Here is a 23,341-nt window from a genome sequence, read left to right as displayed (position 1 = left end):
CGTCGTATTAATATAAACGTTTCCTGAAAAGAAACAGTGCCTGAACACTGGAGCCTATTGTCTGTGCTTTGCCGAGAACATTTTCATATCGGGTCAGGCTCTGACATCAGTTCGCTGCCTGACGATAACAGCAACTGTCTAGAAACTTCAATTAACTTCATCAGAAACAAAACTGTCCGGGAGAGGAACTCAAATGCCTTCAATTGGGATGGCTGCGTGGCTCTGACTGCCTCCGCTGAATGTCTGTATTGTGTAAGCACAGCCTTATCTTGAAGCCGGGACGATGTATATGAGCACACAGCCCAGGGGACACCTGCAAACCAAGGCTCAGCCTGCACCAAACAAGATCTTTCCCTGAGTCTGATAAAATACTACCTGTTTGCATCTCTTCCTACATTCAACTGCTGCTGGGCGAAAGCAAACCTGCCTTAGATACTGTACTGAGCAAAGGCTCCCCCCTTTTTAGTTTGGAGCAAGGCTATTGGTGGGACTGAGGAACTGGCTTGCAACTCAGAAGATCTGGGGTCAACGCGCAGCTCTGCCACAGACTCCCTGGGTGACCTTGGGAAAGTCACTTCTACCTCTCCAGGCCTCATTTTCCCCACTACAAAATGGGGATAATAATATTACTCTCTCCCACCTTTTGTATTGCCTGTTCAGGCTGCAAGCCCTTCGGGGACTGTCTCAGACCATGTGTGGGTCCAGCGCCTCACACAATGGGGTCCCACTCCTGGTCTCATTTGGGGGCTCCAGGCTCTATTATAATTAGGGCCCTACCAAATTCATGGCCATGAAAAACGCGTCGCAGACCGTGAAATCTAGTCTTTTGTGTGCTTTGATCCTATACTATACAGATTTCACGGGGGAGACCAGCATTTCTCAAACTGAGGGTCCTGACCCAAAAGGGAGTTGCAGGGGGGTTGCAAGGGTATTTTAGGGGTGTCGCAGTATTGCCATCCTGACTTCTGCGCTGCCTTCACAGCTGGGCAGCCAGAGAGTAGTGGCTGTTAGCCAGGCGCCCAGCTCTGAAGGCAGCACCCCGCTAGCAGCAATGCAGAAGTAAGGGAGGCAATACCATACCAGGCCATCCTTACTTCTGCGCTGCTGCTGGCGGCGGCTCTGCCTTCAGAGCTGGGTTCCCGGACAGCAGCCGCCGCTCTCCAGCTGCCCAGCTCTGACGGCAGCGCCGCTGCCAACAGCAGCACAGAAGTAAGGATATCAGTACCGCAACTCCCCTACAATAACCTTGCAAACCCACACACACACACACACACTCCCTTTTGAGTCAGGACCCCTACAATTACAACACGGTGAAATTTCAGATTTAATTATCTGAAATCCTGAAATTTATGATTTTTAAAATCCGATGACTGTGAAATTGACCAAAATGGACCGTGAATTTGGTAGGGCCCTAATCATAATGCAAGTAGTTTTCAGAGACGTTTCTACTGCTGTAGTATCTATATTATATAAAAAGACCCTAGGCCCAAACAACAGTCCTTTCCCACCAGCCCCTGCCCTGGGTTCACCCCGTTGATACAAGGGTGGAAGGGGAGACGCATCTAACCCTCACAGGAAGCTCCCAGGTGGGCCCCCTAAATAAAACCAGTGCCCACACTGGACCTCCAGCTCATACCAACATTGCACTGCCCCAGGTCTTTTACTTCACCCCTCCCTGGGGCTTTCTACACCCTGCCTCTTGACAAGCTCTCCTGTATATAACTCTAGTTGTCTTGACAAAGCAGCACTGCCATCCCATCCCTCCTTCCAGGGCCGGCCTTAGACCAAATGGCGCCTAAGACGAGGAGCGTCTTCGGCATCCTCCTTCCTTTTGTTAAACTTTCAAATACCTTATATTTTATGGCATCTGTAGCCCATTTCACACCTTTGATGCACAATTTGCATTTACGATTTATCCCTGTCATAGAAGACGATAAATTTGCATGCTAAGATCTGTAAATCTGTATGTATTCATGCCATATATAAGCAAATTAAAAACATTTGCTTCCTCTAAGCTTACAGAAACTTTTTAATGTTAAGAATAACTGAAATGTAGTAACATCAAGGAATTGAACAGTGCACCAACATTGGGCGGACCAGCATTAAATAGTGTTACAGTAGGTGACAGCCTCAGAATGTTAACCCCAGTCCTTTGGTCCCGAAGGGCGCTTTTCTCGACTTTGCCCTTGCGAACTGAGGCACAGTGTCAGAGAGACCCAAAGGTTGGCCAATGGCATTTTCAAGTGATAAAATAGCAAGCAATGTCAGGAGTACTTGTGGCACCTTAGAGACTAACAAATTTATTTGAGCATAAGCTTTCGTGGGCTACAGCCCACTTCTTCGGATGCATAGAATGGAACATATATTGAGGAGATATATATATACACATACAGAGAGCATGAAAAGGTGGGAGTTGTCTTACCAACTCTGAGAGGCCAATTAAGGAAGAGAAAAAAACTTTTGAAGTGATAATCAAGATAGCCCAGCACAGACAGTTTGATAAGAGGTGTAATAATACTTACATGGGGAGACAGATTCAATGTTTGTAATGGCTCAGCCATTCCCAGTCTCTATTCAAGCCTAAGTTGATTGTATCTAGTTTGCATATCAATTCTAGCTCAGCAGTCTCTCGTTGGAGTCTGTTTTTGAAGCTTTTCTGTTTCAAAATTGCCACCCGCAGGTCTGTCATTGAGTGACCAGACAGGTTAAAGTGTTCTCCCACTGGTTTTTGAGTATTATGATTCCTGATGTCAGATTTGTGTCCATTAATTCTTTTGCGTAGAGACTGTCCGGTTTGGCCAATGTACATGGCAGAGGGGCATTGCTGGCACATGATGGCATATATTACATTGGTAGATGTGCAGGTGAACGAGCCCCTGATGGCATGGCTGATGTGATTAGGTCCTATGATGATGTCACTTGAATAGATATGTGGACAGAGTTGGCATCGGGCTTTGTTGCAAGGATCGGTTCCTGGGTCAGTGTTTTTGTTCAGTGGTGAGTGGTTGCTGGTGAGTATTTGCTTCAGGTTGTGGGGTTGTCTGTAAGCGAGGACAGGTCTGTCTCCCAAGACACAAATTTGTTAGTCTCTAAGGTGCCACAAGTACTCCTGTTCTTTTTGCGGATACAGACGAACACAGCTGATACTCTGAAACCAAGCAATGTCCGTCTCTTGTCAGCCGTCATCAATCAAAGATATGTTTTAATAAGCCTGAGCTTCAAAAAGCTACGCTCACCACTTGCGACAGTGACCATCAGCGTGAGCAGAATCCTCAAAGCTATCCACACATTAGGAAAAGTGTCCTTCAGCTCTACATCATGAATTGGAGAACTTGGAATGGAGAGTTCTTCCAGAGTTGCAAAATGTGATGGATGTTGTCCAATTCAACAGAGGACTTTATCATTGACGTCCAAACATTCTCCGTGTGTCAGTGTCTGGTGAAGGTCCGTACAATTGTTCAAGAGTGTTTTCCTGTCTGACAGCAGTTTTCTAAGATCAGACAACAACCCTCAGGTCTTTTCGAGATGCTTCATTTGTTCAAGCCTTTCTTTGATGGACACTCAAGCAGTGTCAATGAACGAGCAAAAAAACTCCCTCTTGAATTTTTCTTCCGAGCTTCCCATTATCTCATCTCTGCCCTCCTAACCAAACTGTCTCTTCTTCCAATGAATATATGAGTTTCCTTGAAGACACGCTCAACTCCTAAGTTTTCCACCATTTCTTTGGCAGTAGTGATGGCATCTACAAATCCATTGTCTCTATAGGCCAAAACGAGATCAAGTCAGCTTCTCATCTAAGTAGAAGCGGGCGTGATGTCCATCGACTGAGTTTGTAATGCCTTGCTTACAATGTTTCTTTGGAACCGGATATCATGCCAAACCACAATTGAGACCAGAAATTTGCAGTCAGTAATCTGGTTTGCCAAGCTTTGCGCCTTGTGTCAGATTCCAGCCTCGGCTTTACTCCACTGCACCAGTTCCATCAGGGCATTGTAAACTTCAGTCACCTGGTACCTCACTGGCCTTACGCTGTCAATGAGGCTCTCCCAGCGAGTGTCACTTAATTGCTTCATGGTCAGATTTGTAACATTGTCCGTGAGGATCTTCCACCTGATAGTTGATGCTGGAAACTGGATTTATATCCTTTGCAGTACTCCGAAGAGAGATACTGAATCTAAAGAAGATGACATTGCATCTGACACAACCAGGTTGAGGGAATGGCAGCCACAAGTCATGAAGAAATCTCTTGGACCAGTGCAAGGATCCTTGCCTGGACGCCACTGTTTCTTTCCTTCATGTTCGCACCGTTGTCATGGCCTTGGCCGCAGCAGTCCTGAAGCTTTATTTTATTCTCATTCAAAACGTTCATAAACAGTTCTGTTAGGCCTTTTCCAGTACACTCGTCCACAGACCGGAAACAGATGAAGTGTTCCTCTACTTGAATACATCCATACTCGTCGTCAACAAATCTTACGGTAAATGACATCTTTTCACTGTGACTTATGTCGGGAGAGCAGGCCATTATTACGGCGTAGTATTTTGCTTTGCTGAGCCACATCAATATGTTATCAAGCACCTTCCTTGCCATAAGGTCAGTCAATTCATTTTGAATTGTTTTGATGCAGTAGTGGTCCATAGATTCTTTATGAACTATTTGACGTAGGCGCTCACGCATGACATCATCATATTTCCCAAGGAGCTCTACCAAACTGAGGAAATGACCATTATGTTCAGTGAACAACTTATCTGATGAGCCCCGGAAAGCCAAATTATTCTTTTCAAGGAAGAGGGTGATTGAGATTGGACGCTCAAGCACGTTCCTCCAGTGCTGGGTTTCTACATTAACAATGCGCTGGTTTTCTGCAGCTATACATTTATTCAACTTGAGCCTGGACTCGACCTCCATCCATTTGGAGCGGGCTGTAAAATGGCTGGGTGACTTTTCACGTTGCTTCAGATCATCAGCTAAGTTATGCCAGTAATTGTACCTGGACAGCGCATGCAACGATTTGGCATCCTTGTCAAATATTTTGCAACAAAAACAGAACACTTTGTCGGTTGATTTCAAGTAATCTAGCCAACGCCGTTTCGATTTCTCACCAGTCTCGAGCACTCTTTCACAGCGTGCCTTTGAGAGGTGTCCCTTCTGCTCATTTACTGGAAACGTCGTAGCCTCGATTTTTCACAGTCCATTCAAAATTGTACAATAAATACTGGCAGACTTTAGGATCGCTGGCCATAAAGCAGGATCTGCTGTAACGATTTGTGGTGTGCAATTTTTCTCACTGCTGTTTCTGTCATCATGCGAGGCTGATTCTTCTTTATCGTTTCTCTCCTTTTCATGTAAGCCAGATTTTTCTTTGTCATTACTCTACTTTTTCTTGTAAGCCACTTTCTTCTTTATCATCACTCTCCCTAACACCTCCAGGAAAACTGGACAATTCTCCATCACTTTCCTCACATTTCCATTCCTCATTTTCAGGTCTATCTGCCAATTCCTTAGTAATAGGACTTCCATCATTTACACTTGGCTCATCACTTTCTTCTGCACTGGGACGATCACTACGGCCTAAAGCCTGGTCTATGTTGTTCTGTTTCAGATATTTGCCCATCAAATTTGCCCCTGGCTGCAAACTAGATTGCAACTGAGCTTTTCACTTCCTATACTAAGCTCCTGAAGGCTTCTTCTTCTTTTATTTTCTACAGGGGAAAACAAACCGTATTAGGAAAAGCAAAAGTCTCTGTTCCGTAGTCTTAGAAAGTCATCAAACATTACACGTTAATTATGGCAAAAAAAGTAATAGTATTTCTTTTATATTGTTGCATAGATAGGGGTTCGATAGATATCTCTGGCATCTCATTAAATATGTCCTTTATTAGTCGCTACTTACGCCCTCCAAGTCTTAAAACACAAGTACACTTTCACAATTACACAATAAAACAAGGTTTACAATATCGCAGCTGGGCTCTCACTTCATTTCATTTCATTCTTATATCTTACTGACTGACTGGCGATGCCACACCCTTTGCGGGGAGGGATAGCTCAGTGGTTTGAGCATTGGCCTGCTAAACCCAGGGCTGTGAATTCAATCCTTGAGGGGGGCCATGAGGAGAGGGCTAACAACATTCTAGAAGTTTCAAGGACAAAATAGCTCTCAGAAAGTCTGGAAGGTTCTACAAAGGTCCAGAACATTCTAAGAAATTAGTGAAAAACGAAGCCACATACAGAATACCCAAAACATGTTACGTCCAACATTCTATTTTCCGTTTTGTTGCTAACAACAAAAACAGCATCCCAAGCCCAGCACCCCCCAAGCCTGTCACCTGCCCTAAATCCAGCCCCACCTCCTTCTGAACCACAGGTAGCTGTTTATATAGACCTGGCACTCTAGTCATGTGGCTTCCTCCTGGTGCCATGATCCATCTAGGAACCATAACTACCCTACATGTCTGGCCTTATAGGGCCAAAGCCCAGTACCCGGTGGGCTGGCAGGGACTGCTTTTAAAGAGGCTGTTTGTAAACCATTTGGAGTAATTTAGTACCTGGATGCAAGGTGTTGCTCCAGGGACCAAACAATTCTTAGAGAAGTCCATTTGTCTATTACAGACAAGCCATGCATGCGTGGAGGGGGGAAATCCTTCTGTGTGGCCTGATGGAGCCAAATTCATCATTCATCCGGCCGCCCTGTAGGGTGCAGGGGGACTCTCTGCATTGCAGACATGCCCTGCTTAGCGGGGGGGGAGGGAGAAGGGGGAGAGAGAGAAGGGAGGCGGCCAGGGCTTCAGTGGGGTGCTCGCCATGCGGCCCCGACCGCCGCGCCGCCTGCCGGGAGGGCTCCGCACCGCTCCGGTCGGCAGGGAGGGAAGTTCTTGCTGCAGACCTGGCACTGGCTGGGCAGACGGAGCGCGCAGCCCGCTCCCAGGAGGGCGCTCCCCTCCTCTGCGCCGCCGCCCCCTACAGGGCGGCCGGAGCGGCGAACAAAAAAAAAAGCGGCCGTGCCACCCTAGGATTGGGCACAATGCCGCCTCGTAAAATCTGCCACCCCAAGCATGAGCTTGCTCGGCTGGTGCCTGGAGCCGGCCCTGGTTGCATTCAAAATCTGCTTAATATTGGGGGCGGGGGGGAGCGACGCCCTCCCATGCTGATGCGATAGCCCACTGATCCTTCAATGTCAGAGGCTGAGTGTCTATAAGAAAACATGCTCCAGCCCCTGGCCTCGCTGACGTTTGCGGTGGAGTGGATGCTGCATGGGATTGGTTCAAATTCAACTAGGGATCCATAGTGACCAGGTGTTATTATGGCGTGACAGCTGTTCGATCTCAGTCCAAGTACTTCTTCCAGCCGTCTCCCGGACACAAGACCACTCCCCACATCTGGCACCCTGGATGGAGCTCTCAGCTTGCCACGGAATGACCAGCTGCAGACACCCTTCTAAAGGTGGTCAGGGTTAAAGTGCGTTGGTGGGGCTTGAAGTCTGAGTGAGGTTGAACTGTTTGTTGCACCTGGTTCTGTAGGTCAGAGGAGTTGTCCTGTTTCCAGGGCTGTCAGTCCAGCATCCTGTATACCCACCACCATTTTTTGTTAAACCCCTAGTGCTTTGTCGATTTTTAAGTCATGTAAAAACTTGGCTATGATTCATTAAAGCCACTGTCAACAGTGCATCCGAAGAAGTGGGCTGTAGCCCACGAAAGCTTATGCTCTAATAAATTTGTTAGTCTCTAAGGTGCCACAAGTACTCCTGTTCTTTTTGCGGATACAGACTAACACGGCTGCTACTCTGAAAACTGTCAACAGGTGCTTCAGGTTCACTGTAATCCGCCCTCTTGTGACAACGGGAAATTATCTTACTGTACCTGCAGAACGTCTGTGGCGTCACAGTTGTGATTTGCTTGCTTCAGACTGGGCTGTCTCCATACACAGCTGTGTTAACAGCTGGAATACCTGCCAAGTGCTGCCTTTTCAGCAACTAAAACGCACTGCTGCCCCCTGCCGGACAGAGGTGTAATCCAAATGAAAGCCTCGACGTTACTGAGGCTACATCTACACTACGTGGGGGGGTCGATTTAAGATACACAAATTCAGCTACACAAATAGAATAGCTGAATTCGACATATCGCAGCCGACTTACCCCGCTGTAGGGATGGCGGCAAAATCGACCTCTGCGGCTTCCCGTCGATGGCGCTTACTCCCACCTCCGCTGGTGGAGTAAAAGCGTCAATTCAGGGATCGATTGTCGCGTCCCATAAATCGATCCCCGAGAGGTCAATTTCTACCCGCCGATTCAGGCGGGTAGTGTAGACCCAGCATGAGCCAAAGGGTGTCATAAGGAGGAGGGAGAGAACTTGTTCACCTTAGCCTCTAAGGATAGAACCAGAAACAATGGGTTTAAACTGCAGCAAGGGAGGTCTAGATTGGACATTAGGAAAAAGTTCCTAACTGTCAGGGTGGTTAAACACTGGAACAAATTGCCTAGGGAGGTTGTGGAATCTCCGTCTCTGGAGATATTTAAGGGTAGGTTAGATAAATGTCTACTAGGGATGGTCTAGGCAGTATTTGGTCCTGCCATGCGGGCAGGGGACTGGACTCGATGACCTCTCGAGGTCCCTTCCAGTCCTAGAATCTATGAATCTATGAATCTATGAAAGAGCCATTGTCCAAAGAACTAAAGATTTGGTTTTGCTGTTGCCACTCACAATTAGTTTCTATATGCTAAATCGGACCGTGTATATAAAATTCGTTCAGAACATGAGGCACTTCTCTGGTAAGGATAGCACACTTCAGGGATCAAGGTGGTGGTTTTGTCCTTGACAAATCATTTGAGATTCTGTGGCCTGCGTTGTGCAGGAGGTCAGACTAGACAATCATAATGGTCCCTTCTGACCTTAAAGTCTATGATTCTATAATTCCCAGGGCTGTTGAGAAGTATAGTGGACCCCCGGAAGCAACACCACTAATATTCTTTATTCACTTCTAAGGCAAAGCTTCTCCTTTATTGTCACAGATCCAATAGGACCTGACATAAAGGTCTAACATCATAGATGGAGAGGAAGGAGCTGTCTCTGCTTTGGTTACACTCAGGTCATATTTTGAAGCTTTTTTCTGCAGCCATAACAGGCAGAGACATATTTTTAAATGAAAACTGAGACTGGAGAGGCCTGTGCGTGTCACCCCATAGTCAGTCCTTCAGCCCTCCCCACAGGAGTGCACCCCACACTTTGGGAACGCCCCTTTTACCAGATAGGGCCCAGCTTAGCAGGGGAGAGCCTACCATAGCTCAGGCTTTGGCGCAGGTAGACGTGAGTTCTGTTCCCGCTGTCCCCACGATGTTCGAAGTGAGCTGGGAGGGCAGCCCAGTGATAACCATGATGTACCTGCTCTAGGGGGCCACAGAGTTGTTCCAACCCTTACTCACCTGCTGCCTCACAGGCAGGGCCGCCCAGAGGATTCAGGGGGCCTGGGGCAAAGCGGGGGAGCAGACATACTCACCAGGCGGCGCTCCGAGACTGCAGCGGCAGGCCCTTCAGTTGCTCCACGTCTTCGGCAGCACTGAAGGACCTGCCGCCGAAGACCCAGAGCGACTGAAGGGCCCCCCGCCGCCAAAATGCCACCAAAGACCCGGACCGCCGCCGGGTAAGTAAAAAGGCGCCTCTAGCCAGGATTCTTGGCCAGGGCTCATGGGGCCCCTGCGGAGCCCGGGGCCTGGGGCAAATTGCCCCACTTGCCTCCACCCCACCACCACCCTGGGTGGCCCTGCTCATAGGGGATTCTGAGGCTTCATTCATTAGTATTTGCAAAGCTCTCTGAGAACCTAGGACAAAAGTTACTAGAGGAGGGGGCAGGTCCATCTTTTTGTTGTGTTTGTACAGCACCTAGCACCGTGGGGGCCTGGTCTGTGACTCCTCGCTGCTACGATAATAGATACAATGAAGGGGGAAGGGGGCGGAATCCACAGAACATGAAGTGACAAGCTCACACCTTTCCTCTCTCTGGAGGTGAAAGCAGTTCCACATGGCACTGGAGCACTGTGTCCTTAGCTGTGGAGAAAGGGCTCTATGTCTTCACTGTCGGAAGTTATTAATGATCTACACCTAGCTGGGAAGCTGGCAAACGCACTGCTTCTCTGGTTATGGCGGAAGCTCCTGCCCTACCCTGTTCCATGGTGAATCCACACAGTGGTGGCTCCAATGACCTCACCCTTGTCCAGCCCCGTTAAGAAGAGCCTGCAGTGCACATCTGCAGGCTCTCCAGGTGCTGCTCACCCTGTCCTGTAGAACAACACTAGTTCCATTGTGTCCAGAGGTCTCCGGGCCTACAGAAGGGTGGCTGCAAGAATTCCCCCCTCAGGCAGAATAATCAATGAAATCACAAGGCAGAATTTTAAGGGTACTTTAAAATGTTTCCAAACCTCCATAGATATGAACTGGGGAGCTGTGTGATGCCCTCACGGGGGCGATCCCCATTTTAAAGATCGGTCCACCAGGAAATGCAGCCCAGATGCCGTGTATCAAAACTGGAAGATCAGAGCACTAGGCTGGGGGCAGGGACAGAGGGAGGTGCTGGAAATGTCCATCACTCATGTTAGGCTAGCTCTGTTCGGGAGGCGATGTGTTTGTCTTTAAATCTGTAGCAGAGAGCCAGGGAGACAGAAAGTTAGGAAAAATTAGCCCCTCTCCTCCCGCCAACTCCTAGCCATCTCCCCCTACCACATTTACTCCTGTTTAAAGCTGTTAACAAAATCACACCTTTAGTTACATTTTTACAAGTCTGCATGGAGACTAGGTCTTAGGACAGGGGTGGGCAAACTACGGCCCGCGGGCTGCATCCGGCTCATCAGACTTTTTAATCAAGCCCTCGAGCTCCATTGCCCCGCTCTGCCAGCCCAGTGCTGTCGCAATGGAGCTCCAGCGCTCCAGCTGGGGAGCGGGGTCGGGAGCTTGCCCCGCTCCACCTGCCCAGTGCTCCCACCAGGGAGCGGGGTTGGGGGCTTGCCCCTGTCCACCCACCTGGTACTCCAGCCAAAGAGTGGGGTCGGGGGCTTGCCCCACTCTGGCACTCCAGCCAAGGAACGGGGTCGGGGGCTTGATAAGGTGGGTGGGCCCGGCACAGTGTGTCCTTTCTGATTTAAAAAAAAACCATTGCCGTCACCGCTCTTTTGAAAATGAGGCCCTGCAGGGATGCTGCAGGACTGACGTTATTTCGTCTTTGTGTGAAGTACATAGTGCAGTACACTGAAAAGTTTTAGCTAACCTACAATTTGTGTTCAGACAGGAGCAAAATTGTGTGGTAAAATCAACAAACCGCTCAGTAATGTAATTTTCTAACAGTGCATTGTTCAACAGAATTATTTTAATAGTGTTGATTTTGAAACAAAGTTCTGTCAAAGTATATCAAAAGCTTATATCATATCAGACCATATCAAATCATATCAAAGCACAATTTCCGCTCACTGACATGCTTTGCACTGCAGGAAAATTCATTGTACACTTTAATAACTAATGATTTTACATCGTGTGGCAACTTTTTACAGCCGTGTTTTGCACCATAGTGCAGCAGATGACAATTGCAATCAGCAGCACCAAGTTTGCCATTTTCATTCTTCAAATTGGTGTATACTGTATACAGAATGATACACACCATAGTTCACAGATGCATTGTCAGTACCATATGAAACTACACATGTTCGGCACCTCGCATACGCAAGTGAATATCACATCTGAAGTTTCATTTGAGTCTTCATAAATATCGATCGCACCCTTCTTAACCCTCTTATCCTTGGTGAAATAGGTCACAGCAATGGGAACGTACTTTAGATGTCCCTTGTTTGATGCATCAAGAGAAAGTGGAAAAGGTTTTCCCTCCTATATCTCCAGCATAACTGATTCTACTGCATATGGGCACAACACATTGTGCACAATTGCTTCACTTTTTGTTCTTCCACACTGTAGCTTCTTCGCAACTTTGGAGTCTAGAAAGACCTTTGTATAGAGCTTGTTCCCACAACCCTAAAATAAAAAATAAAAATACTAAATGTTAATAGCATATATGCTCTGACATTGAAGTATGCACTCTCTTTTCTAATTTCTACATCCGAGGGTATGTCTACACTACGGGATTAATCCAAATTTAGATAATTCGGATTTGAGAAACAGGTTGTATAAAGTCGAAATGAGTGCGGCCACACTAGCACAGTAATTCGGTGGTGTGCGTCCAAGTACCGGGGCTAGCGTCGATTTCTGCACCGTTGCACTGTGGGTAGCAATTCCATAGCTATCCCATAGTTCCCGCAGTCTCCCGCGCCCATTGGGATTGTGGGTTAAGATCCCAGTGCCTGATGGGACAAAAAACATCGTTGCAGGTGGTTCTGGGTACAGCCTCACTTCCTCCCTCCCTCCCTCCCTGCATGAAAGCAACGGACGGCAGACAACCATTTTCGCGCCTTTTTTCCTGGGTGGGTGAACACTGCAGACTCCATACCACGGCAAGCATGGAGCCCGCTGAGGTCAAGACAGCACTCATGAATATTGCAAACACCTCGCGCGTTCTCGTGGAGTTTATGCTCAGCCAGGACCAGAAAAACGAGGCGAGGAGGCAGCGGCAGCGGCAGCGCAGCGACAAGCATGATGAGGACATGGACACGGACACGGACACAGAATTCAGTGAAACCACAGGCCCCGGTGCTTTGGAGATCATGTTGTTAATGGGGCAGATTCTATCCATGGAACGCCGATTCTGGGCAAGGGAAACAAGCACAGACTGGTGGGACCGCATAGTGTTGCAGGTCTGGGACGATTCCCAGTGGCTGCGGAACTTTCGCATGCGTAAGGGCACTTTCATGGAACTTTGTGACTTGCTGTCTCCTGCCCTGAAACGCCAGAATACCAAGATGAGAGCAGCCTTCACAGTTGAGAAGCGCGTGGCGATAGCCCTGTGGAAGCTTGCAACGCCAGACAGCTACCGGTCAGTCGGGAATCAATTTGGAGTGGGCAAATCTACTGTGGGGGCTGCTGTGATGCAAGTAGCCAAAGCAATCACTCAGGTGCTGCTACGAAAGTTAGTGACTCTGGGAAATGTGCAGGCTATAGTGGATGGTTTTGCTGCAATGGGATTCCCTAACTGTGGTGGGGCAATAGACGGAACCCATATCCCTATCTTGGCACCGGAGCACCAAGCCACCGAGTACATAAACCGCAAGGGGTACTTTTCAATGGTGCTGCAAGCACTTGTGGATCACAAGGGACGTTTCACCAACATCAACGCGGGCTGGGCGGGAAGGGTTCATGACGCTCGCGTCTTCAGGAACACTACTCTGTTTAAAGGGCTGCAGCAAGGGACTTACTTTCCGGACCAGAAAATAACCGTTGGGGATGTTGAAATGCCCATAGTTATTCTTGGGGACCCAGCCTACCCCTTAATGCCATGGCTTATGAAGCCATACACAGGCAGCCTGGACAGGAGTCAGGAGCTGTTTAACTACAGGCTAAGCAAGTGCAGAATGGTGGTAGAATGTGCATTTGGCCGTTTAAAAGGTCGCTGGCGTTCATTATTGACTCGCTCTGACCTCAGCCAAAGAAATCTCCCCATTGTTATTTCTGCTTGCTGTGTGCTCCACAATCTCTGTGAAAGTAAGGGGGAGACCTTTATGGCGGGGTGGGAGGCTGAGGCAAATCGCCTGGCTGCTGATTACGCGCAGCCAGACACCAGGGCGATTAGAAGATCACACCATGAAGCGCTGTGCATCAGAGAAGCTTTGAAAACTAGTTTCATGGCTGGCCAGGCTACCGTGTGAAATATCTGTTTGTTTCTCCTTCATGAAAACCCTCCCCCTTTACTGACTGATTTTCTGTAAGGAACCCACCCTGCCCCTTCCCCCATCTTTCTTTCAAACCAAATAAAGTCACTATCATTTAAAAATCATTTATTCTTTATTAATAGATTAGAAAAAGAGGGAGGGAACCCGGGTGGTATTTGGGAGGAGGATTGCTGGGAAGGAAAAAGCCACAAAGAAAAGGTTAAAAAAATGACAGCCTTTTGCTTGGGCTGTCTACTGGGGTGGAATGGGAAGGTGTACGGAGCCTCCCCCCCCGCGTTCTTACACGTCTGGGTGAGGAGGATACGGAACATGGGGAGGGGGGAGGGTGGAACAGGGGCTGAAGCGGCAGTCTGTTTTCCAGCAGCCGTTCCTGAACCTCCACCAGACGCCGGAGCAGCCCCAGCGTTGCATCCTTCATCCTCTGGTCTTCCTGCCACCATCTCTCATCTCGATCGTCTCTCCTCTCCTCACGTTGGTCCCTCCTCTCCTCACGTTGGTCCCTCCTCTCCTCACGTTCACTGACTTCTTTCCTATACTTTGAAACTGTTTCCTTCCACTCATTCAGATGAGCTCTGTCACTCCTGCTGGATTGCATAATTTCAGAAAACATGTCCTCCTGCGTCTTCTTCTTACGACGCCTTATCTGTGATAACCTTCGGGATGGAGGAGGGAGGCTTGAGGAATTTGCAGCTGCTGTAGGGAGGGGAAAAAAGAGAGAATTGTTTTAAAAGCTACATTTTGCAGAACAATGCTTATACTCTTTCACGGTGACCAACACTGTTCACATTACATAGCACATGTGATTTCTGTGCAAGGTCGCATTTTGCCTCTTAATGCTGAGTGCTTGTGGCTTTGCTGCTAGAGATCACAGGTCTGGGCAACAGAATTCGGCTTGCATGCGGCCATGGTAAGCCATTGTTTTACAGCTTCTGCACCCTCCTTTCCCACATACCAAGCATAGCCTGTAGAGTGCTGCAGAAGCCTGGCCAATCTCAGCCAGTTGGGGGGGGGGCAGTGTGGGGGGGCTTGTCTGGGCCCCTTCAGGCAAGTAGAGTGCTGCGGTTTTTCTGTTAACATTCAGCAGCACCAGAAAACAAACTAACCCCCCCCCCCGCCATGAATTCTCTGGGATGATCACGGTACCCTTCCCCCCACCGCGTGGCTGGTATCAGGGAAGATCCCTGCAGGCACCAAACTACCCCCCCCCGCCGCCGACCCCCCCCCCTCGCCATGAATTCTCTGGGATGATCACGGTACCCTCCCCCCACCGCGTGGCTGGTAACAGGGAAGATCCCTGCTAGCCAAACGCGGAAAACTTCAGGGCCAATTTCCCATCTGCGCTTGGCTAACTGCAGGGAAGGATTTATTTTCCGCCACAGGCAAACAGCCCAGTAGGAACGGCCACCTCTGTCCCCTTAATTAAGTTCCCGTATTTCAACCAGGTTACCAGGAGTGATATCACTCTCCTGAGGATTACACAACAAGATAAAGAACGGATGTTGCTTGAATGCCAGCAAACACCGGGACCATATGCTGCCAGGCTTTGTCAGGCAATGATACCAGATTACTTGCTGCAAGCATGGCGTGGTCAAGTGTCCTACCATGGAGGAGGGAATAAGGATGCACTGCCCAGAAACCTTCTGGCAAGGCTTTCGGAGTACCTCCAGGAGAGCTTCATGGAGATGTCCCTGGAGGATTTCCGCTCCATCCCCATACACGTTAACAGACTTTTCCAGTAGCTACAGACTTTTCCAGTAGCTGAACTGACCGCGAATGCAAAGTCAGGCAAAGTAATCATTAAAAACCGTTTGCTTTTAAAACAAGTTTTATATTTTAAAAGGTAAACTCACCTGAGGTCCCTTCCATGGGGTCAGAGTATTGGGTACTGGCTTGGGAGGCTTGGGAGGGTACTTCAGTCAGGGTGATAAAAAGATCCTGGCTGTTGGGGAGAATGGAGTGCTGTGTGCTCTCTGCAAGCTCATCCTCCTCCTCCTCCTCCTCCTCTACCCCATCGGCAGAATCCTCAGGCGTCGAGACTATCCCCGACCCAGAATCCACGAACAAAGGTGGGGTAGTGGTGGCAGCCCCCCCTAGAATTGCATGCAGCTCGGCGTAGTAGCGGCATGTCCGCGGCTCTGACCCGGAGCGACCGTTTGCCTCCTTTGTTTTTTGATAGGCTTGTCTGAGCTCCTTGACCTTCACGCGGCACTGCTCAGAGTCCCTATTGTGGCCTCTCTCCATCATGCCCTTGGAAATTTTTTCAAAAGTTTTTGCATTTCGTCTTTTAGAACGAAGTTCTGCAAGCACTGAATCCTCTCCCCATACAGCGATCAGATCCAGTACCTCCCTCACGGTCCATGCTGGTGCTCTTTTTCGATTATCAGCCTGCATGGTTACCTGTGCTGATGAGGTATCTGTGGTCACCTGTGCTCTCCACGCTGGGCAAACAGGAAATGAAGTTCAAATGTTCGCGGGGCTTTTCCTGTCTACCTGGCCAGTGCATCCGAGTTCGGATTGCTGTCCAGAGCGGTCACAATGATGCACTGTGGGATAGCTCCCGGAGGCCAATACCATCAAATTGCGGCCACACTAACCCTAATTCGAATTGCTAAAATCGATTTTGGCGCTACTCCGCTCGTTGGGGTGGAGTACAGAAATCGATTTAAAGGGCCCTTTACATCGAATTAAATGGCGTCGTTGTGTGGACGGTTACAGGGTTAATTCGAATTAAAGCTGATAAATCCGAATTAAAGTCGTAGTGTAGACCAGGCCCGAGTATATTAAACATTTGTGCCCTGTACTGGATTACTTTACAATAACCTTTAACAGTAACTTAACTTAGGCTTTGTCTACACTGGAAACAGAACGACGAGAGCAAACAGAAGGACATCATATCAAATGGACTGAAGGTAAAAAATCCATTGCGATCAACATACTACACAGACTATGGTGAGAGACTGTGCCACACACTCTCAAAGAAACTGAGGAACCACCTGATCAGCATCCTATACAGCAGACAGGAGAAGATCAAGAATGAGCTCTCAGAACTGGAGACTCTCATACAAAACCAACCTTCCACACAAACTTCCACGTGGCTGGACTTTACAAAAACTAGACAAGCCATTTACAATGCACACTTCGCTTCTCTACAGAGGAAAAAGGACAGTAAACTATCTAAACTTCTACATGCCACAGGGGGCTACAACAGTAGTACCCTTAACTCACCCAACAATATTGTTAATCTATCCAACCACACACTTGGCCCGGTGGAAGAGTCTGTCCTATCTCGGGGACTCTCTTTCTGCCCCACCACCCCCACGCACATGATACAGTTCTGCGGTGATCTGGAAGCCTACTTTCGCCATCTCCGACTCAAGGAATATTTTCAACAGACCACTGAACAGTGCACTGACCCACAGGAACCCTCCTACCAACGCTATAAGAAGAAGCATTCTGCGTGGACTCCTCCTGATGGTCAAAATGACAGACTGGACTTCTACATAGAGTGCTTCCGCAGATGTGCACAGGCTGAAATTGTGAACGAACAGCATCACTTGCCGTACAGAACGCAATGCCATCCACAGCCTCAGAAACAACTCTGACATTATCATCAAAGGGGCTGACAAAGGAGGTGCTGTAGTCATAATGAACAGGTTGGATTATGAACAGGAGGCTGCCAGGCACGACATTCTACAGGCCACTATCCTCTGACCCCATTGAGGAATATCAAAAGAAATGACAAAATTTGCTCAAGAAACTCCCTGCTATAGTGCATGAACAAATCTACATGGACACACCCCTAGAGCCCCAACCAGGGGTATTCCATCTGCTATCCAAGATCCATAAACCCGGAAACTCTGGATGCCCCAACATCTCAGGCATTGGCACTCTTAGAACCTACACTACCAGCACTCCTAGATATCACTGACTTCCTGAGGAAACTACAATCCATTGGTGATCTTCCTGAAAACACCATCCTGACCACCATGGATGTAGAAGTTCTTCACACCAATATTCCACACAAGGATGGGCTACGAGCTGTCAGGAACAGTATCCCGGATGAGGCCACGGCATACCTGGTGGCTGAGCTTTGTGACTTTGTCCTCACCCACAACCACTTCAGATTTTGGGACAACTTATACCTTCAAGTCAGTGGCACTGCTATGGGTACCCGTATGGCCCCACGGTATGCCAAGTCAGTATGGCTGACTTAGAACAACGCTTCCTCAGCTCTCGTCCCTAGTGCCCCTCCTCTACTTACGCTACATTGATGACATCTTCATCATATGGACCCACGGGAAGGAAGCCCTTGAGGAATTCCACCTTGATTTCAACAATTTCCACCCCACCATCAACCTCAGCCTGGACCAGTCCACACAAGAGATCCACTTGCTGGACACTACAAATAAATGATGGTCACATAAACACCACCCTATACCAGAAACCTACTGACCGCTATACGTACCTACATGCCTCCAGCTTCCACCCAGGACACATCACACGATCCATTGTCTACAGCCAACCCTAAAATACAACCAAATTTGCTCCAATCCCTCAGACAGAGACAAACACCGACAAGATCTTTATCAAGCATTCTTAAAACGACAATATCCACCTGGGGAAGTGAGGAAACAGATTGACAGAGTGAGATGGGTACCCAGAAGTCACCTACTACACGACAGGCCCAACAAGGAAAATAACAGAACACCACTGGTTGTTAGTGTTGCTTATGCATTTCACTTAAAACCAGACATCAGGGCTTGTCAAATGCCACCCGGACATAGAAGCCAAAAACCAGACTGTCCAGGTAAAACCCGGATGGGTGGCAACCCCACCTGGGCTGCTTCCTACCTCCGAGCTCCTTGCACTGCTCCCATGAAGCCTGTGCTTGACCAGGGCCGGCTCCAGGCACCAGCTTCTCAAGCAGGTGCTTGGGGCGGCCACTCCGGAGAGAGGCGGCAGGTCCAGGTATTCGGCGGCAATTCGGCGGACGGTCCCTCACTCCGCCTGGGAGTGAAGGACCTCCCGCCGAATTGCCGCCGCAGATCGCAATCGCGGCTTTTTTTTTTTTTTTTTTTTTTTGGTTTTGGCTGCTTGGGGCAGCCAAAACCCTGGAGCCGGCCCTGGCTTGACACAGCCTCTTCTCCAGTTCCCAGGCTTCTGGCTTCTCCTCAGGGTCTCCCAGCTCCTTCTTTCCCTGGGGAATACCATCCCCTTAGGGCTGCCTTGCTGTGTCTGGCCCCTGTCCAGGGCCTGCCACACGGTGTAATTCCAGCCCTGTGGCCTTCTTCAGTCAGCCTGTCCCAGACAGAAGGAACTCCCTGCCTCCTCTCTCCTGGATCTCCCCTTCGTTCTGGGCCTTCTTCATCTTGTCCCCCTTTCAGGGCTTAGCTCCCTTGTCAAAGCCCTCACCCAGTCCTGCCCTTCCGTCAGGGCCCACTGCCCAGGGATGGTTCCTTCCCCTGCAGCCCACCTTTCCTGACTCTTTTCCAGAACTACTTCTCAGGAGAGGTCCCCAAGGCCAAGCTTCCTCCTGGGCCTCTTTCTCTTCTCTGGCCTGAAGCTGCACCCTTATAGTAGCCACCCTGCCCACCCGAGCGGGGTCTCATCCCAAACTGATCCTGACCCCTCCTCCAGGGGCAACCGGATGCACTTACTAAGCTATTGGTACCTGAGCTAGCCAGACTAACACCAGCTCGGATCTGTCTCCCCACACTGCAGTCACACCTCCGACTGCAGTACAGATGTACACACAGGGCTAGAGAGAGCCACTCCTGCCCCTGCTATAACGTTCCTCTCCTCCCTTGTCCTTACCAAAATCAGCAGGGCTCTGCCAGTGCTTCTTCACCCAGCCATGGAACAAAGAGAGACCTCTCCATAGCAAATCTCACATAGGATGTGATTCAGCTCCCACTGGGCTCACTGGCAAAACTTCCACTGAGGCAGATGCGGGCCTCAGACTCTCTCATCGTATGGCCCGGGTGTTACTTCGGCAGCTCTCAAAGATCTCTGTGAAACTGGGCCAGCCGTGACGGTCTCAGCCACCCGCACACCACAGCCAGGGATCGATTTTTTAAAACGTGAAAATCACAGACTCCGGTGGCGGCCCAGGCTTCTTCAGTTGGGGGGAGGCTGGCACAGACCCACGGTGTGTGGGACAAGGTGCAGAGCCAGAAGCCCACCCCCAGCTCATCAGTTTTCGCAGTGCGAGATGGCTCAAGAGCGCAAAACGGTCAAAGCTTGTCCCTCAAGATTGAGGCTGTTCAGAGCTCCACAGAAGCCAAGCTCACAGGACTTCTCCAGTCCCTATTTCTCCAGGAGCTTCCCCAGCCTGTCCTCGAACACCGGGGTGAAACCCTGGCCCTCCTGAAGTCAATAGCAAAACTCCCCTGGACGTCAATAAGGCTGGGGTTTCACCCCCACTGTTTATTTAGTCAGGGCATTTGTTTTATACATTGCCTGCCCCAGGATCTACATACTCGCATGGGCCTTTAAAAAGACCCCAAACCAGAGAACCCCTGTCCACAATACACAGCTGTACCCAACCAGAACTCGCCACTCCAGACACAGAGCACCCACTCAACTGACCCAGCACACCAATGCCTCATCGTACTCCATCCACTCCCAAAGCCAAAGCCTACGATGAGCTTCCTGGTGCACCTTGTGAAAGGTGGGCTTGGTTGGCTCAAGGACAGAAATCACCTGGGATGAAATCTTGCCACACTGAAGTCAATGGCAAAGCTCCCACCCTCATCAATGGAGCAGGATTTCACCCTGAACGGGTCCCTTCTAGGGTGATCAGATGTCCCAATTTTATAATCCCAGTATTTGGGACTTTTTTTTTATATGGGCTGCTATTACCCCCCACCCACTGTCCCGATTTTTCACACTTGCTATCTGGTCATCCTCGTCCCCTCCTGTTCAAATGTATGGGCAAACAGGTCAGGTGCCCAGCTAAGGTCAGTGGACATGATCCTCTTTATCCTGGGGGGGGCAGGGATCAGGTAAGTGAGGTTTGGATAATCCTGGTTGCGCTGAATCTCGCTATTGGGTGCAATGCCCCTCTCCCCCACCCTAGATTGCCTGGACGTGAGTAGCCAGAGTGGTCCTCGCAATTCTCCAGTGTCCCTTTACATATGGCAGCTTGGCTAATGTCTAAAGCGGTCCCGGGGGAAGTTTTGAATTCACACACTGTAGGATTCCAGCATTGCGAAGGCACTGGTAAGCGCCTCCTTGCCTGCAGCTATGTATAACTCAGTCTGACAAGCGCTCCGAGGTAGTGCAACCTCATTAGCTGGTTTAGAATTACAGTTTTCACACCTCCCAAGACACGGCTTCAGATCCTGGATTCTAAATTCAACTGGGCAACCTCCAGAATTCTCCGGAGCAGAACGGTTCCTGCCTGTTGCTGGCTTTGCCGTTAAGAAGCCTACAGTCCGTGCTTTCCTACGACTTCATCTGAAATAAGTGAGATGCCACAGGGATGGGCACAACATAGGAAATTAGATAGGCAGATCCACTGAGCCTTAGACCAGCCTCCCCATCACATAGTTTATTACAGTATCAATACAGCAGGACAGATCAAGGTTCAGTCCATCTACTAGCAAATTTCCTTTGTCTTGGGAGGTTTATGTCTATTTTCACCACATAACTGGAATCATCAGTAAAGATTTTGTAAGTAAGCAGTGCGTGCTCCCTGGTCTGGAGTAAAGGGACAAAGGAACAGGAGAGGGTGTAATCATTTCTAGCCCACACAAATTGAATGAGTGTATCTATATGCATATTATCTGCAGGAATGTGTGTGCCTAACTCCCTCCCCGGTAAGTTTTAAAATGTTACAGAGCTGAGTCAAAGGGTGATTCATTATATTGCCTCTGTAACCACATCACGGATCCAGGTTAACTGAAATATATTTCGCTAGCATAAATCAAACCCCAACTGACGATCGGTTTCCCCGGAGATAAGAACGTCATGCGTTGGCTATAAATGTAAATGAATAATTGAAATAAATGAGAGTTTGCCTGAGTGGGGACTAAATAAAACCTGAGGATCAGATCATACTCCTGCGCGGGCCGGGGGCAGGCCAATTCATGTGTTTCTTGTGCATTCTACCGCTTGGAGGGATATGAGCGCTACGGGAAAGGGAGGCTGGTCCAGTGGTTAGGGCACTCGCCTAGGCAGGGGGCGATCTGAGTGCAAGGCCCTGCTCTGACACAGGCTTCATGTGTGACCTCTTGAAAGGCACTTAGTCTCTCTATGCCTCAGTTCCCCATCAGCACAAGGAGGATAATATCCCCTCCTGGGGTGCTGGGAGGGGAAACGCCTTAAAGCTTGTGAAGTGCTCAGAGACAACTGTGAGAGGGGCCATGTATGTAGTAAGGTAGATCGCCAAAGGTAATTGATTCTTTAATTCAAGCAAATACTTATAGGTGTTTTGTATTTATTTATTTTGCCATCTCTGCTCAGCTCTCCCTGAGCCTGAACTCAGTCCAATGATGTCAGTGGAAAAACTCCCTTTGAATTCAGTCGATTTGCATGGGGCCAACTATAGAGACCCATGATCAGTCTTTACAGGAACGCCTTTGACTCGACTGGCTGCAGCCTGAAGCCAGTTTTGGAAGTGGCCGTATGAGGCTTTATGTTCTTTGCACATTTGTTCTGGATACTTTTTCGTTCCACGTCTCAGCATGTGTTTACATTCAAAGCCTTGAAGTTCCAGGTTTGTTCTGCATTGAAAAAACCAGTCCAAGTTAAAAAGTGGAAAGAAGGAAAACACAGACTGTCTGATCTTTCCGGATTCACTTCAGAAGCACTCTCCTGTTCAAAACGCTTCCTGAGCCAACCAGCCTATCCCCCAGATCTTGGCCCGAATACAGCTTGCTTTACTCATCCACACCGTCAAGACTGCTCCCGTAAGTGAAATGAGCAGGCTTTGACCCTATCACAGATTTTATCAGGCCAGACGGGACCACTATATGATCATCTAATCTGACCTCCTGCTTCTAGAACAGCCTCCCTGTATCTCTTCTGCCTTCTCAACCTTGCTTCTCCCTTGAAATCTCAGCTAAGCATGTATCTTAGTTCCCTTCCCCCAGACTCTTTAACTTCGCTCTCCATCTACTTTTATTTCAGTTTTACTTTAGCAACTGTCTATTCTCACATAGCTCCATGAAGCAGTTGGTGAGATGGTTTACTTGTATGGAGCTAGTCAGTACCAAGCAGTATCGTAGTGGCCTATGAAGAGTTTCCAACAGATTGTATTTTCAGCAAAGTAATGTGTCTAGGTTCACAGCAGCAGGACTCACTGCGTTGCAGTCATTTTTTTTTTTTCCCATCTTGCAGGTGTCCCATTAGGGTATGTGACCTGACATTGATGTTATAATTAGGCAAGGTTGCATTTTTCTCCTTGCATCTGAAACAATCAGCATCATTCTTGCGAGAGGTCAAAGTTCGCTTCTAGCCAGTGACGGCTGTGACGTTGATTGGCAGGTCCCAGGTTGACTTCTGTCTTCCCCTCTTACGCAGGTTGT

Source organism: Malaclemys terrapin, chromosome 2 (genome assembly GCF_027887155.1).
Source record: "Malaclemys terrapin pileata isolate rMalTer1 chromosome 2, rMalTer1.hap1, whole genome shotgun sequence".
NCBI lineage: Eukaryota > Metazoa > Chordata > Testudines > Emydidae > Malaclemys > Malaclemys terrapin.
This window is presented reverse-complemented; position numbering follows the sequence as displayed.